The sequence below is a fragment of the Mus pahari genome, chromosome 15 (assembly GCF_900095145.1).
Source record: "Mus pahari chromosome 15, PAHARI_EIJ_v1.1, whole genome shotgun sequence".
Lineage (NCBI taxonomy): Eukaryota > Metazoa > Chordata > Mammalia > Rodentia > Muridae > Mus > Mus pahari.
In genome coordinates, this window is record NC_034604.1 from 60,065,741 (window position 1) to 60,071,995 (window position 6,255).

A 6,255-nucleotide genomic window follows, 5' to 3' on the forward strand; every position below is an offset into this window, starting at 1 on the left:
GTGTGTAAAGACCCCAGAGGTCAACCTCTGGTGCCATTCCTCAGGACTACTGTGACACACACTTTTTAAATGCAGCAGTCAGAGGTAGGCAGATCTTTGCAAACTCAAGGACAGCCTGGTCTATATGGTATACACTAAATACTCTCTCTCTCTCTCTCTCTCTCTCTCTCTCTATATATATATATATATATATATATATATATATATATATATATATATATATCTGTCAGTCTTTCTATGAGTTCCAGGACAGGACAGCCAGGGATATGTAGAGAGACCCTGTCTTGAGGGGAAGCAGGGGGAAAGTGTAGCTGAGTCATGGTGGTGCATGCCTTTAGTCACAGCACTCAGGAGTCAGAATCAGGCAGATCTCTGAGTGCAAGACCAACCTGGTCTACAGAGTTCCAAGACAGACAGGACCACACAGAAAAACTAAAACTCTCTTTCCTTTTCCCAGGCTGCCGGGAAGATGGTGGACTTTCAGATGGAGCATGTTTACCCAAAACAGCCTACAATCTTTCAAAACAAGAAGCGTGTTTTGCTGGGAGAAACTGGCAAGGAAAAGTTCCCTCGGCACTACAAAAACATCGGTTTAGGCTTCAAGACGCCCAAAGAAGCCATTAAGGGCACCTACATAGATAAGAAATGCCCCTTTACTGGTAATGTCTCCACCCAAGGTCAGAATCTGTCGGGTGTCGTGATGAAGATGAAGATGCAGAGGACCACTGTCATCCGCTGGGACTATCTTCATTACATCCGAAAATAAAATCGCTTTGAGAAACACCACAAGAACTTGTCTGTGTACCTGTCCCCTTGTTTCAGGGATGTACGGATGGGAGACAGTGTCACTGTTGGAGAGTGCAGGCCCCTGAGCAAGACTGTTCGATTCAATGTGCTCAAGGTCACCATGGTTGCTGGCACCAAGCAGTTTCAGAAGTTCTAAGGGGACTCTGGACAATGCCCTAGAACAAATAAAGTTATTTTCCAACTTAAAGGAAAAAGAAAAAGAAAAACCCTGTCTTGAAAGAGGGGTGTAGACTGGAACTGTAATAGCTAGTCCGCCTCATCTCCTGTCTTCACCCACAGTCTTTGTCAATGGGTAATAGCTTTGACTCTGCAATAGCCCACCGCATGGAGGAGCCATATCTTCTAGTCAGTTCTTCCTTTGGAAACATTGCTGTTTTCTTCTGCCCACCTCCCTTAAGGAATATTCTCCCATGTACCTCTTTCGAGTTGTGTGTAAAAGTATTCTTCACAGGAATCCCCAATGGTAGGATGCCCATTCAAACTGTAAGGATGTGTCACTTTGAAACTTACTTCCAACGTATCTGTTCAGCCATAACCACACTGCCCACAGCAGTGGCTACAAGCTCATGTCCTAATCCTCGGTAACATTTTACATTCAACAATAATGAAAACTAAACACCAAAACAAGACAGTGCTTGCTGTGATGGTGTACAGTTGTGATTCCAGTACTGGGGGAGGGGGAGACAGGAGGACCCTTGTGAGTTCAAGGTCAGTTTGGTCTAAACCTCCATTTGGAAATCAGAGACCAGCTAGGGCTACAAAATGAGACCGTATCTCAAAACAAATAAACAAAATGATCACTACCTATGTTGTTTCAAGTGAATAGAATAATGTAGCCGTGTCTACACTGTGATTAAAACACTAAACGTCTTTCCTTTAGCTCTGGGTTTAAACTCAAATGTTAATTGGCCTGGTTCTTTGGAATACATTTGTCCCAAGTCTGCTTGTCTCCAGTAGCTATTCTGCCACAAGAGGGCGCTAGGACTGCAGAAACATTTTTAATCAGACCTACATCACTGAGTGGTGGAAATGGAGAGCCTGTCCCTGACATCGCACACAAATCAATAAATATAAGAACTGCCCTGGAGCAGCCGGGCGTGGTGGCGCACGCCTTTAATCCCAGCACTCGGGAGGCAGAGGCAGGCGGATTTCTGAGTTCGAGGCCAGCCTGGTATACAAAGTGAGTTCCAGGACAGCCAGGGCTATACAGAGAAACCCTGTCTCGAAAAATCCAAAAAAAAAAAAAAAAAGAACTGCCCTGGAGTCAGGCAACAATGACACACAACTGTAGTCCTAGCATTTGAAGGCGGGATGACTGTGAGTTTGAAGATAGATACATAGTGCCTGCCCCTTCACACACACACACACACACACACACCCCACAGCTGAGACAACAGGCCTAATCCATATCACTTGATAGCGATCCCAGATGAAAATAAGCATATTAGTCAGGCTCTCTTCTTTGAAGATATCACTCAAATAAACAGCCAGGGATCCTCTGTCAAGTATTGTGATGTATCATGTGTTGTATTGTGCTGTCTTGGCATGTGTCAGAGGTGTTCTAATAACCTCAAATTTTCCTCAGAAAGGCTGTGTGTGGGTTACACACATCTGACCACACCATGTCCAAAGCCATCCCGGGTTACATAGATGACCCAGACTCAGTCATCCAAAGAACAAGAAAAGCAAACTTCTCAGAACGGTATTTTTCTAATGCAGTTTATGTTTTACACTTTTGGGTGTGTGTGTGTGTGTGTGTGTGCATTCTTTGGCACACCTGTGGAGGTCAGAGAACAATGTATAGAGTTGCTTCTTTCCTCCCATGCTGTGGATCAAAGGAGTTAACTATAGTCATCAACCTCCAAGGCAAGTGCCATTACCCACTGAGCCATCTCTACTGCTCCTCAGAAAAACTGATTACCTTCAAACTGTATTTTGTTTTGAAGCCTAGAGCTTGTTGTCCTGACTATCCAAATCAACATTCTGTTTACTCCTGATTTGCAATCTAAGACCAATTCAATTCGGAAAGAAAATCTGGTCTTGTCCTTAGGTCGCCTTGGGGCTTCTTAATCAGTAACAGGGCTCTTTTGCATGCGTTGTTCAAAACACTGCAGCTGTCCTGCCGCCTTTCCAAGCTCAGCCCTTTCTCCATCGCGGTATCCAGGCTGTGTCTCTCTGCCTCCTCTGGAGCCACAGGATCCCAGTGGCTTCTGAGTAAGGACTAGATTCTCTAAGCTCCCTTTCTAAAACCTAGTATAGTCGATGAACATAGCCATTAAAATGATAAAATAAAATCTGGAGCTGGGGCTGGTAGAGTTCTTGATTAGCATGAATGGAGACCTGAGTTCAAACCCCAACGTGTATAAGGTGTACTGGTACAGCCCTGTCATCCCAGCTCTCTAGAAGTGCAAAGCTATCCAAACGAGTGAGTCTGTGACCAGCCTGGGCTACAAGAGACCCTGTCCATAAGTAAATAAAGAATACACGAATAAGCAAATGTTCTGAGTGTGATGGTAGACACCTTTAATCCCAGCACTCAGAGGCAGAGGCAGGCAGACCTCTGTGAGTTCAAGGCTGGTCTAGGGCTGCTTAGGGAGACTCTGTCTCAAAACAAAATGATCTAAATAAAACTAACATAGAACACTCGTAGGAGTTGATCAAGGAAGGGATGGTAGAGTCAGGTCTGGGCCTAGACTAGGGTGGCAACCACAGGAAAAGATCAGAGAAGCGGGACAGAGGAACTGGAAGTGGTACCTCATGGTGACAGCACAGACTAGGAATGTGTTTCTGTGAGGTTGTGAGGATGCCCCGGAGTCTCTGACAAGTCAGAGTGAGCTGGAGTGCAGGGGTAGAAGTGACTGTGAAAGGACAACAGGTGATAGGATAGCCTGTCTAGACCAGACAGGAAGTGCGGTGATGTGCACAGGAAAATTCCAGGAGGGCTTTCCGTGACAACTGCGTTGGCTGATTTCCTACGTGAGACAGTCCAGGGTTTTAGACATCTGGTGTCTGGAAGCAGTCCTCAAGGACTGGCAAATACGACAAGAACATACCACGGAAGAGGTTTGGGGCAGCAGTTTAGTTGGTAGAGTGCACACCTAGCATGAATGAGTCACTAGGTTCTGTCCCCAGCACCCCATATGTCACACCTATATCCCAGGTGGAAGTACAGTGAAGGATCAGAAGTTCAAGGCTCTCCTCGACTATGTAATACATGAGACTCCTGTGTGAGAGACTGGGGTCTGAGTGGATGCGTATTCTACTCCCAATGGCCAGACTCGTGGAGAGTATCAAAGGAGAGCAAGAGCTGTGAGACAACTCTGCTGATAAAAGGACTTGTTGCCAGGCCTAATGAGCTGAGTGCAAGACCCAGGACCCACAAAAGGGAAGGATAGAATCCCACAAACATGGTTCCAACTTCCACACTGTGGCACACATGCACACACAGAGAATAAGTCAGTGTAACAGATGGTTACTTAAAGGGCAACTGGAAGGATGGTGCTAGCCTTCCACAGTTGTAGAAAGGCAGCCTGCATGTGAGCGGGCAGATACAGATGGGGGTTCACACACGTGTATCCTAGCTCTGTCACAGGTAGGTACGTATGCACAGTTTCATACGTACATGTTTTCTTGTTCTGACCACTCATAAGAACTAAAAGCAATGACGTTGAGCTTGATCCCCAGCAGGTAAATGAGCCTTCAGTGACACACAGGTAAAAGAACACAGCTGATAGAGATGGACAGAATGAGCTAGCGTTCTCCTTACAACTCGCAGTCTGAAGGGCTCAGACTGGTCCCTCCAAAGTGTCACAGGAATGCCAAACAAGGTGGACCACCCCTTGGAAACGGGATTGTCACATAGCCCTGAGGAACACCCTGCAGATTACTTATAAATTTCAATAGACCAACTGTGCCTTTATAGACAAGAAATACAAAGATTTTTGGAAGGATTCCATTAGTCTAAGGACTCAGTCCCAGCCTAATCTAGCTCCATCATGACCCAATAGAAAGGACATAATCTGTTTCTGAAGGTTTGGTGTCAAAAAATTTCTGTCCTGAATTTATTCATGAGAAATGATACTACCCTATGGAACAGTTTACACAAAAGTAAGTATCAAGAAAAGAGGAGAGGGGCTGGTGAGATGGCTCAGTGGGTAAGAGCACCCAACTGCTCTTCCGAAGGTGCAGAGTTCAAATCCCAGCAACCACATGGTGGCTCACAACCATCCTTAACAAGATCTGACTCCCTCTTCTGGAGTGTCTGAAGACAGCTACAGTGTACTTACATATAATAAATAAATCTTTTAAAAAAAAAAAAAGAAAGAAAAGAAAAAGAGGAAAAAAGAAAAGAAAAGAAAAGAAAAGAAAAGAAAAGAAAAGAAAAGAAAAGAAGAGGTATGTGCTAGAGTCTCCGAGTGAATGCTAGTTTTCATAGAAATAAATGAAAAAAAGAAACCAACTGCAAAGTGTATGTGCTGATTGGCTCTTGGGGGGGGGTGTGGGAAGCCATGGAAGGTTTTCCGAGACACTTGGGGCATCAGAACTGGTATATTGAACAATGTCAATTTCTTTTATTACATTAAAAAGTTTATTGTGGGTTTTCCTTTAAGATTTATTTATTTTACATATGAAAGTACACTGTTGTTCTCTTCAGACACACTAGAAGAGAGCATCAGATCCCATTACAGATGGTCGTGAGACACCTTGTAGTTCCTGGGAACTGAACTTAGGGCTTCTGAAAGAGCACTCACTGCTCTTAACCACTGAGTCAGCTCTCCAGCCCCTTATTTTGTTATTGTACATGTGACAGTATGTCTATTTTTCTTTCATTCTTTCTTTCATTCATTCATTCATTCATTCATTCATTCATTCATTTGCTTATGTGTATGCTCATGCACATATATCATGGTGCATATACAGAGGTCAAATAGTGACTCAGGGTTCTCTCCTGTCACCATGAGTGCTTAAGAGATGGAACTTAGTGTAATAAAGGTAGGTACACCCCTTTATTAGCTGAGCCATCTCAAAGGCTTTTGATTCTCCTTTTCTTTCTTCCTCTGTCTCTCTCTTTCTCTCTCTCCAGAGGGGGTTGTTAGCTTGGTTGGTTTTCATCGGAGGGTTTCTCTGTGTAGCCCTGGCTGTCCTGGAACTCACTTTGTAGACCAGGCTGGCCTCACAGAAATCTCTGCTGAAATTAAAAGCATGTGGCACCACCACCCAGCCTCTCAATTTTCTAAAATTGGGATAATAGTATTGCCTTGAGGGAGGAAGGTGGTTATGCTCAGAAGATGGCTGACATAGTTTGCAGCAAACTGTCATAGTTTCTGCAAGTTGCTTTATGATTGAACAAGACAAAGAATGTGTGGGAGTGCGTGTGTGTGTGTGTGTGTGTGTGTGTGTAGAAACAGAAATAAGAAAAACGCACAAACTGTTAACCACTGATGAACC

At 44.3% G+C, this 6,255-nt stretch overlaps 1 pseudogene; it reads left to right on the forward strand.

Annotated features, from left to right (window-relative positions):
• Positions 1–469: 469 nt before the first annotated feature.
• LOC110332971 lies at positions 470–988 on the forward strand (annotated as a pseudogene).
• Positions 989–6,255: the final 5,267 nt, after the last annotated feature.